Source organism: Polypterus senegalus, chromosome 8 (genome assembly GCF_016835505.1).
Source record: "Polypterus senegalus isolate Bchr_013 chromosome 8, ASM1683550v1, whole genome shotgun sequence".
NCBI lineage: Eukaryota > Metazoa > Chordata > Cladistia > Polypteriformes > Polypteridae > Polypterus > Polypterus senegalus.
The window spans coordinates 177,263,253-177,274,434 of record NC_053161.1 but is presented as its reverse complement, the minus strand read 5'-3'; the positions used below and the strand labels follow the sequence as shown (position 1 = coordinate 177,274,434).

The window sequence follows — 11,182 nt, the reverse complement described above, 5'->3', positions numbered from 1 at the left end:
ACCGGTCACGAAACCTAAAACACGTCATCAAGAGCGACGACAAACAAAGAATATCTAAACGTGCAGTCAGCTGGAGGCATTAAAGAAGACAGCATGTTTGAGTAGTTCGGCTTTCTCATAACACCCGGAGGCAGAAGTAAGTGATCCGAGAGCGAAAGGAGGGTTTGATCTTTCGCTTCAGTCGCTGTCACGTGATTTGAATCACACGCAAGTGGAGTCTTAAAGGGAATTTCTCAGTGTCGCTTGTGACTTGCCATTTATTGTCTTCAGTTTGCAATTCACTGTATCTTACGCTGGCAATTCCCATTCTTATCTCTAAGCGCCCCGATTCGCATTCATGTAATGTCGGATATTCTCTGGGTATCGCAGAGTGTCTTCAGCTGGAGAAGGAGTCGACTTGATGTAAAAGTTGTATTTTTTACTTAGGAGAGTAATAACTTACGTAAGACATACTTCAGACCAAGCGCAATATTTGTACTTAAAAATAAATCTTCATTTTCTTCATCCTTTCCCACTTCTGTGTGGGGTCGATGTGCCTGATCAACCTTCTCCACGCAGTTCAGGTCCTGTACCTAATCGCCAGTAATGCCCTTCTCCTTCAGATCTTCTTTTACTTTTATCAATCAACCACCTTTTCTTTGGCCTCCCTTGCTTTCTGTTCCCCTGTACCTCCATTCTCATCACTCTTTTGATTTGTTGATATACTTTATTAATCCCTCAGAGAATATTGTCTTTTTCACATGACCTTTGGAGGTTTTGCTCACATCTTCATTGTCCTCTCCTCATATTCATGTCATCCCCTCAAATCCATACCGCTTCAACCTATTTTCCTGTACTTTCTTAGCTATCTCTCCCACTTTTGTTGTTCCCCTGATTGTCTCATTTCTTATTCTGTCCTTTTTTGTAACTGCACACCATCATCTCAACATTCTGATTTCTGCCACATCTAACTTCTCCTGCATTCCCTTTACTGCTCATATCTCAGCTCCATACATCATTGCTGGTCTTACCGTTTACTGTCTTAAAAACCTGACATTTAACCTTCTTAATTCTTCGACCACATGCTATTCTTGGTATCTTCTTCCAAATGTTCCATCCACATTGCACTTTGTAAGTTATCCCTGCATCTAATTCTCACTCCTGGGCTACCAATTAACTTAGATATTTAAATGTATTCACTCTTTTCAGTGGCTCTCCCTGCAGGCTAACTTCTTAATCCTGATCATCATTACACCTCATATATTCTGCCTTCTTCCTGTTTATCTTCAGCCCTCTATCTTCCAAAGTTCTTCTCTATTCTTCCATTTTCCTCCTTTCTGGTGTTACACAACACAAAGTCATCAGCACAAAGCCTGCACCAGAGGTATTGATCTTTAATCCCTCAAGTCAACACATCCATAAAGCAGATCAAAGACATGAGGACTTCAAGAAAATCCTCAGTGCAGACCTCTAACTGGGACATTGTCTGTTGCTTTTAACCCAAGTCTTCACTCGCTCGTACATATCCTGGACAATCCTCACATACTTCTCTGGGCCTTCTTTCTCTCTCATGTACCTCCAGACCTTTTAACGTGGCATTATATCATAAGCCTTCTCCAAATCAGTAAACACCATATGCAAACCTTTCTGTTATTCTCAATGCTTCTCTATCTGCTGTCAGAATGCAAAGACTGCAGCACTTGTTCCTCTCCCTGGCATAAAACCAATTTGCTCCTCCCCTGTGGTGGTCTCTTCCCTAAGCCTTCTCTCGAGAACCCTTTCCCAAATTCTCTTAATGTGTGACATCAGCTTTATTCCTCTATTTATTTCTCTCCTGTTAATAGATCTTCTTCGTTAGATCCCATGCCACATCTGCTTCCTCTTCTCCCTAACTCTTCCACATTTCCACTGGTATTTCATCTGGCCATGTTCCTTTTCATGTCTTCATTCTTTTCAGTGCCTCAATTACTTGCTCCATCCTTATTCTTTGTACTTGTCCTTCATTTTGGACTCCATCTCCAAATACTACCCTTGAATTTTCTTCATTCACCAGCTTTTCAAAGTACCTCTCCCAGCTACTCTTAATCCAATCATGCTCATTGAAGACCACACCTTGCTCATCTTACATCTGCATTATCTGAATAAAATCTTGCTCACAGTCTTTTCCCTAGCCTTTGCTACTCTAAAATCCTTCTCTGTGCCTCTTTTGTCTCCAATTTTTCATACCCCTCCTCCAAAGCTTGTGTCTTGTCTCTTATTACTCTCCCCTTTGCCTCCTTGTTTGTCTGCCTATACATTTCTCCATCTTCCTCTCTCGTTGATCGGTACCATGTCTTCTATGCCTCCTTCCTAGTCTTTATCACATACTGCGTTGATGTGTGCCATCACCTTGTCTCTTTGTCCCCAGGTGGGCTCTTTTCTGTTGTCCTACCCTACACCTCTTCACTTGCTCTTAATACAACTTTGCTATTTTTCTTCTTAGAGAGTCAAGGCTGGCGGGCTGTCAAAAGGCAGGGCCTGTTAAAGCCCATTGAGGCCCTTCTTGTGTGACTTTGGGCTATACAAAAATAAATTGTATTTTTCTCCAGGCTGGATATCATGGCCGGCCTCTACACTGGTACTGTGAGTGCTGTGCAGAGTGGAGGCAGAACCTCTGTGTTTCTGATAAAAAACAAGATCCAGGCCTTTAATGACCTCTTGGGCACAGTCATCAGAAGACTCTTCCTATGAAGTCAGTAGATGGATTGGGAGAGCATGGGGGGTCATGCAGATGACCACGGGTCCCTATAGGACTGAGCTTCTAAGCTCCATTCCCGTGGTCACTGCCACGGGGCGCCCCAATGCCTGAGGAGTCCTGGCTCTCAGCACTTCCGCCACACCCAGAAGTGCTGGGAGGAAGAAAACCAGGGACACCCGGAGTGCTTCCGGGTGTGCAGCCGGTGCTTCCGCCACACCGGGGAGTGCTGGCGTAAGCTAATTGGGAGGCACATAAAGCACATCCGGGTGTGTATAAAAGGGGCCACCTCCCTCCATTCGATGGCTGGAGTCGGGAGTGCAGAGGACGAAGTCTTTGTTGGAGAGGAGGGGAGGCGGACCTGAAGAGGCAAAGGCATTGTGAGGCCTGGACTTTGGGGGAGTTTTGGGGTTGTGTGTGCACTGTGAAAATAGTGACTGTGAATAAACGTGTGTTGGGTGATTTAAAACCATGTGTGCCTGTCTGTGTCCAGGCTGCTTTCCACAACACAAATAAACAATTCTATAAACAAAGAACATAAATAACAACATCACAATTAAAGATTGTGATATATGAATTAAAAATAAATGAAAAAGACTTTTAAACATAAGCCATGGGATAACCCCTGACTAATCCATAACAAGAAAGATAACACTTTATTTTGGGTTCTGCAAAAATGCCTCTGTTACTGGGAGAATCCAGAAATGCTCTTTAACAAGGAACTGTTCTGTGCCTTCTTCAGTATTTGTATATTTTGGGTAGTTTCAAAGAGCAGTGAGAATTGCTTGAAAGAATTTTTCTTTTTTTTTGCCTAAAATGAGAGGGCTGCAATTACTGTATTGTTTGGTGCCAGCAGGACCTTTCTTCCTCAATATGATTAACTGATTTGTGGTAAACATCTGAGAAGGACCTGCTTTTCAGGAGGCCACAGACTGTCAGATAAGCCGACTGTGTAATTGTCCCTGTGAGCAGTGAGGGGGTGTATAGACATATCACTGAGAGAACACTTCTCTGCTGCTGAATCCTATCATCCTAGACATGTTCCCTATAATGGCACCTGTACTGCATTCAGTGACAATAAAGTTGAATCAAATCTGATCTAATGCTATGGTGAATCTTTTGGGGGTTTGTTTCTGTTATAATATATCTGAAAAATCCTTCTATAATTATGCATATTAATGAATCAGACACTGGATATGATTTCTCAGGGTAACATTTCAGGTTTCAAGGCATATACAGTATCCCCCTGATTCCTCTCTCTGTGTATTCCTTTGCAGCAAATGTGACTGTTCTCAACTCCAGTTCTAGGAAAATCTTCTAGGATATTTTTTTAGACACACTTTGTCCCATTTGGATTAGCTGTGATCTCTGACTCGCTTCAGATTTTCAATTTATAAAAAGGATACATTTTCACATACAAGGAGAAGGTAAGTAATTCTGTCTTCCATAATGCATGTCTATGAATTTATAATATTCTTTATTTTGCAATTATTAGAACTTTATCCTGTGCTGTTACTGGATATAATTTTCTTTGCTCTTGGTGAATTGTCAATGATCATAAAATCTGACTTAGTTTTTCCCTGGTATCCTTGTAATTAATGCTTAAATGGTACAGAAAATGGTGTAGAAAAGTGCAAAGTGCTACATGTCGGCAAAAAGAACATCAGTTATAAATACAAGATGGTAAACCCTGTCATACAGGAAGAGACTTCTGAAAAGGATCTAGGGGTTGTCACACAGGCATGCATAGGAAGAAGCTGAATGGACCAAATTAAGGTAATTCCACACCAGGCCAGGGGGTGGTGGGGTGCACTAAACACTCCACTGTTGTTTTTGCAGACCAAATATGGGAAATTCTGCCTGAGGCAACCCTGATGACACTACTTCCGGTTCTGGGCCCAAAGATGATGTCACTTCCGGCTCCCTGCATTTAAAGACCGGATAGCATCAGTATACCTCAGTTCAATCTTTGACTCTGTTGTGGGGTATATTTCCATTAAACTTTGCTCAAGACAAAACAACAGATGATCAAAATTCAGGACACATCAAATCATATCCTCACTTGTACCTCACTTTTAAAACAGCTGTTCCAACAAAGAAAGGAAGACAGGCTATTGATTAGTTTATAACCTGGTCATCTGGGACAACAACTATCTAAACTGGTTTACAGCGGGGGAAAGGAAGACATGCCGATACCTCAGGCAACATCAAAATAATTTTATTGTTTGGGAAAACGGACAGTGAATTCATTCATCATTGTAGCCGCTTTTGCGTAAGGTGAAGTCAGGCACGGGTAAGACGCGTGTCGAAGAAATCTCTCAGTCCAAAAGTTCGTTTTAAAAATATTTAGTGAAAGTTAAAGGCAAATAATCCATACAAGAATAAAAAGAAAAATAGTTACAAAGAATAAAGGCAAAAAAAAAGGGAAAATGTATCTTCTATAAACTTAGTTTTTCCTATGAAGCTTTGGTTACTTCTGTACTTAAAGGTTATTTATTTCTTCTTCTGTATGCTTTAAACATATGGTTCAAAACTTAGACCTTTTAATTTACGAGTTACTTTACACTCAAAAGACCCTTAGGCCGTTGGCACTTAGATATGCGCCAGGCTCAGTGACGTGCATAAGCACGAACGCGAGCATAAAAAGAATTCTTTCAAGGACACGGTTAAAAAACCGTATGCCTTCTATACCTTACACAAGGCAAGGCAAAACACTTACTACAGAACATTGTTTACTCAAAAACTGTTAAGAAATGACAGGAAAATACCAACTCAATTCTATTCACGGGGGTTTTAGGAACCTCCCATATTTTATGCATTATCATCTAATAAATATTCATACATTTTATAGAACTAGGAAAATGGCTCTTACAATCATATTGACAGCCAGAAAATCAGAATATCTAACAATCACATCTTGTAAAACCCCCCGGTAGAATTTTATAATAAATATACCTCATCTGAAGAGTGACATAGGAGGGAGGAAGAAGAAGGGACGAAGATGTCAGGAGAAGGGAACAGAGCGATGTTAGAAGAGGGCGCCGGCAACTTATGTCCATTTCCTTCTGATCGTCAGAAAAGTATCTCATGAACAACGAAGAGTGCGAGATCACAAGCTGCCTTGTCATCTTTACTTATTCGTAAGCTTTTTCTAAAGACTATGTATATCCAGTCTTTACTATCAGTCCTATTTTCTATTATTCTTTGTTCTACTGGTATTATTATTCCTGTAAGAAATAGCATGTTGCTTTTAACTTTCTATACTTTGTCTTCATGTCTAGAGTGATTGAAGTAATAAGGTAGATTTCTTTGAGCACCTGGTGCAGGCGGAAGTTTGCCATACGCTCTGTGCTACTAGGTTTATTAAGGCCGAGGGTGAGAGCTCCATGCAAAAGTAGGGAACAGGACATAAAGTAAGGCATTCCTGGCTGATAAATGGCTATAGTCAAGGATGCTGAGCCTTTGTATGTTTAAATGTGTTCTTGTAGACCAAAAGTAATATTTAGGTCTGAGATATCATTAAAACATTGTATGTTGTTCATGCCGATAATAAGTAAGTCTCTTGAAGTGCTGAGAGAGGGACAGGCTGTGTTATTCCTAGGGCACTTGTGTGGTTTAAAGTGCTAGAGGTTAACCAGCTGTGTGTGTGTCATTCATAGGGCACTGTTGAGTTTCTGTGTGTATGCGTATATCTATGTATGTGTGTGATAATCTTAAAGTGCAACAGTAGACCAACTCGGTAATGAACTTGATGAGCACACTTACCCCTAGGTAAAGGGTAAGTAGAGGGATGTACCATGATAATACAAACTCCAAACAATACAATTCAGTGTGACTTTTCATACCCTTTTGTAGTCAGAGATAATATACGGGTGGCTGCCCCAAACTTTTTTGTGTGTCGGGGCTGATTATTTCATGGGGTTTATGTTGACATTTTCATTGACTAAACAATGCACAGAAGCAATTAAAAAGGCAAATAAAATGTTAGGTTAAAATATAAAAACTATTGAAATTAAGTCATGTGGCATTATGATTAGACTATTTAATGCACTGGTAAGATCACATCTGCAGTGTGACAGACTCAGAGATTTAAATCTGTTTAGTGTTGATCAGTGGAGACTGCATGCAGGGACCTAATACAGGTCTTCAGAATCCTGAAAGACATTGATAAAGTAGATCCAGCAACATTCTTGCAGCTTAAGGATGAATCACATCATACTCAAGGACATCAGTGAGAATCTAAGGGGATTTACATTTAAAACTCAAGCCAGGAAGTAGTTCTTTATGCAAAGAGTTGTGGGACTGAAATAAACTACTGAGACATAAAGCAAAATCCTGGACAACCTTTAAGAAAAATCTGGATGAGATGTTGGGACAGCTTGTTGAAGCAGAAACCTTGAGAACCTTTAGGGAGAATCTGCATGAGATATTGGGACAGCATAGCTATTAGCCAAACAAATGGGCTTGATGGACTGAATGGCCTCCTCTCCTTTTTCAGATTTCTTATGTTCTGTGAACACATCCTGCAACTGCGCCTCTGAGGTTTGCAATCATAATATTCATCATTGGTGAGTATTCTTTAACAGCTAGGTTTTGAATTAAATGAAGCACATTTTGAGTAAAGCTGTTAAACCTCCAAGGTTTATTATTCCAAATTATTATGTAATATTCACTAATGTAGCTAATTAGCCCCTAAGGTTTTACTATGAAGAACAAGAATGTTAGACAGCACTTAACCTCTGTGGTTACATAAAAATAAAAGACTTCTGGTTGCAGTCAGATTGCCTCCTAGGGGTATAAAACCTAAGGCTTTGCAAACAATTGTAAGTCAAGTTAACTCAGGTATTACAGTAACTTATAACTAACTCATCTCATGAAGACTGAATTGGTCTTTTAGCCTAAAAGTAATCATTTGGAGTCAAATTAATGATCTACACTTTTATTCTGTCGTTGGTTAGGAGACGCACGGCTGTGCTACAGTTTGATGAGTTGAAACTTAACATCTTGTCCAAACTCACGAGCAGGTAAACCACAGCAGAGAAACTCTTTGTTATGTGTGGGAAAAGCACACCTTGGGATAAAATCTTGTGTCCATGCGATCTCCTTAACTTTTTGTTTGCTTCCGTTGCTCATTTGTGAAGTTTTGCTCTAAGCTGGTGTGAGCGCTGAAGTCGGAAACAACGGAAGAACTTAAACCCAATTAAAGTAAAAATAATTTCTTTATTCTTAATTCTTGGTGAGTAGAGAGAATGTGAGACTGCCTCTTTCCAACTCAGTCGACTGATTTGGGTTTTAGCAGAATCTCTAAAGTAAACCCGTTCTCTCTTTTATATCCTAGAAAAGGAAAAAAACCCCTAGCAGTTCATTCTGAGGTTATACATAGCTTAAGGTTAAATCTTAATTTATGACATACTGGAATGTCCTAAAACATGAAACAAACAGCCATTTGCATTCCCAAGGAATACACCCTTCTAATTATGCACACTTAGAATCAATTTAAATATTCGTATAGTCCATTAAGATCTTACATTCTTCACTGGGTCCTCTGATAGTATCAGAGGTCAGCCTTTCCTATAAATGATAAAAGTTAGTCCCTTAATGCTGTGCACACAGCCCAACTCCTTTTCTGCATAAATGAGGAATAAATCATATAGCTCTCTGCAGCATGATCAACTCAAAACATAGTCCTTGATATCTGTGAGTTAAATAATAATGTTTTCTCCTCCTCACTGGATACCGTAACACTGTGATATTTTGTGTTCCTCTTGTGATGGGTTTGACGAACACACTGCTAGCTATTTCACAATTACCCAGAAGCCTGACAATAAAGCAAACTGCAGCAAGACTTGTGGCATGTGAGAGCCATCAAATGACAAGATGCAAGGTGGCGATGATAAGTTTTAATATGTTGGTCTCATTAAATTCACGACAGGCCTATCGTGATTCAGTGTTTTGTTGGTTAGCAGCATGTTTGTGATGTTAAGTTAAAACCATTGAAGGAGTCACCACTATCGTCATACTGGGCCACAGTGTAAAATGTAACGTGGTGGAGGAAACAGTACCTGTTTTTTTTTTTACCTCTATAATCTCAATGTTAGCTCTCCTTCAGGTTGAACCTCAGACAAGAATAAGATCTCAATAAGCTATGACAAGAACAGCTGCAGATCATTCAATCAATCATTATTTATTTGTTTTTTTTTAGCAGGAGATGGCCTGATATCCTATCCAGATACCATGATGTGAGTTACAGAGCATGCAATGCAACTACCAGCAAAGTAACATTGTACAGAAAAAAAGAAAGCAAAACAGAAAAACCAAAAGGTTTCCAATTCAATCAACACAGAAGGCAAAAAATACAGAAAAATATATTGAAGCTGATGATTCACTGGTCTTCTAAATATTGAAATACATTTAAACAGCCTTGAGGGTACATCTCAGCAAGTGAGCATTTAGCAAAATGGAAAGGGAAAAAGAAGAAGGCTCAGATAAAATCATCATCGTGTGAGATTTCTCATTTAAATGTGGCACTACATTCATCATTAAACAGATGCACGTCTTCATTAAAAGCTTCATTGAGTTTGCACTGTAGATCCTTAAGACAAATATACTGTATTTCTATTTGGTTGTTTTCAGCGGTCCACAGGTGGCTTGGCTTATTAATTCGATTTTTTGAACTTCTCTCCTCGAATGACTCCAACAATGACATACGTTTTTGGTGCATCTTTTTGCAAATTCTCCCATTTTTTCATTTTCACAATGACTCCAATTTCCTCTGTTTAGTTTAGCAAATTGAGGTACAACGTTAGGGTAAAAGTTGCTTCCTTGCTGTCTTCATCTTTATGATGCACACTTGAACTTAGGTGACCTTTATCATAGAAATACTTTCATAATCTTCTCATACTGCCTGACTTTCGTTTAATTTTTTAGTAGGAACTTTTGGCTCTTCCATCATATTTTTGTCTCCCTTTTGGTCTGCAAGCTTAAAGTATCATAAAAGTGATAAAATTACAAATGATTGTAAATGCACACGCATGACGTCTGTATGCTTACACATATAAAGAGTATAATGGCCATTAAGTACATATCTTTAACAGGGAAGAAGAAGGCAGGCCTCTGAGACACATTTACCACAGACAGAGAGAACCAACAATACATCCCACAGATGAGGAAAGGGTTCTGAAAAGGGAGCAGACTTTAAACGTTCATAAGACCTTCTGCAATTGAGGTGGAGTCAAGATTAGCTTGATATGCACTGTACCTTCATTACATCTAAACACGACAGAGAAGTCCAAGGTGCACCCTACTGGTGTGTCAGGTCCTTGTTGGTCTAACAAGAGTGTAGGACCACCTCTTACCCAGAATGCAAATGAAAGACGAACCCAGAGATGAATCTGAGAAGAGGGTACAAATTGGAAATCACTGCTAGAACTGCAGGGGTAATTGCAGAGTAAGAGTGATGGTGTGAGGGAGTTGATTGGTTCTCTTTCTAGAGTTTCAGACTGGCAAGCAGAATGTGAAGGTCAAAAGCTAAAAAGATTTAGTTCAGTCTAATCTCAAGAGAAAACAAAATGCTAAATACAAAATCTCTATATATAATCTTCATTTGGGTCTTGATCTTTGTTTGTCCGCAAATGAATTAGAAGCAGAAGCACTAGATGGCAGTAGAGAGACAGCTAAAACATAGGCATTGCATTAAGAATCTCCTCCAGGCTTATACTAGTGACGACTGTAGTACTCCAGTCACACCTCAAAACACAGACATTCAAACTAAACAAACTGTTGTGCTTTAAATTAACTAAAGAGATCTTCATTTAGATCTTGATCTTTGTTTGTCCGCGAATTCCACGCATGTGTAGACCACCTTCCAGTTTAGTACATTGTTGTTACCCACGGATGTCAACAATGTGCCGGAATAACGAAAGTGGTGTTGGACAGTGTTACGCTGATTAGCTCCTGAGGCCTGGTTAGAGAATGAGATTGCTAAAGATAAAAGGTACGTGCCAACGTAACATATGAATGAAAGAAAGACAGTGGGTAAAATGAATGACAACGTAACAGCACGTTCTGGAAATTATTATTGTTACGTTGTAGCCGGCGAGTGCTGCGTGTCTCACAGTTGTACCGTGGCTTGCTCACATGTCAGTGAAGTGATCCCAATTTATGCTTTAAAGAGCCTATGTGTCCCCCTTTTATCACCATTGATCCGTGTATATTACCTTACTCTTTGGATTGCCAAAAAGCAACCTGCGAGATTGGTGAAAGATTGAGAAGACATCGTGAGAGGAAACGATAGCGTTGTAAAAACGAGATGGACTGTGAACGGACAGAAGCAGAAATGCTCCTACACCACCACATAATTACTATTCGGACAGTGATTCTGAATAGACCCTTCCTATCGAATCAATGATCAAGGGTTTACCTTTGTAATTTTGTTTCCCTTATAAATAATCATAATGCTGTGCGACGAAG

General features: G+C 39.6%; 1 long non-coding RNA gene across 1 annotated transcript; it reads left to right on the top strand.

Moving 5' to 3' along the window:
- Nucleotides 1-39: 39 nt before the first annotated feature.
- LOC120533481 lies at nucleotides 40-9,001 on the top strand. Its single transcript, XR_005634500.1, has 4 exons — nucleotides 40-136; nucleotides 3,991-4,140; nucleotides 7,212-7,281; nucleotides 8,916-9,001. It is a non-coding gene; the product is annotated as an uncharacterized LOC120533481 (long non-coding RNA).
- Nucleotides 9,002-11,182: the final 2,181 nt, after the last annotated feature.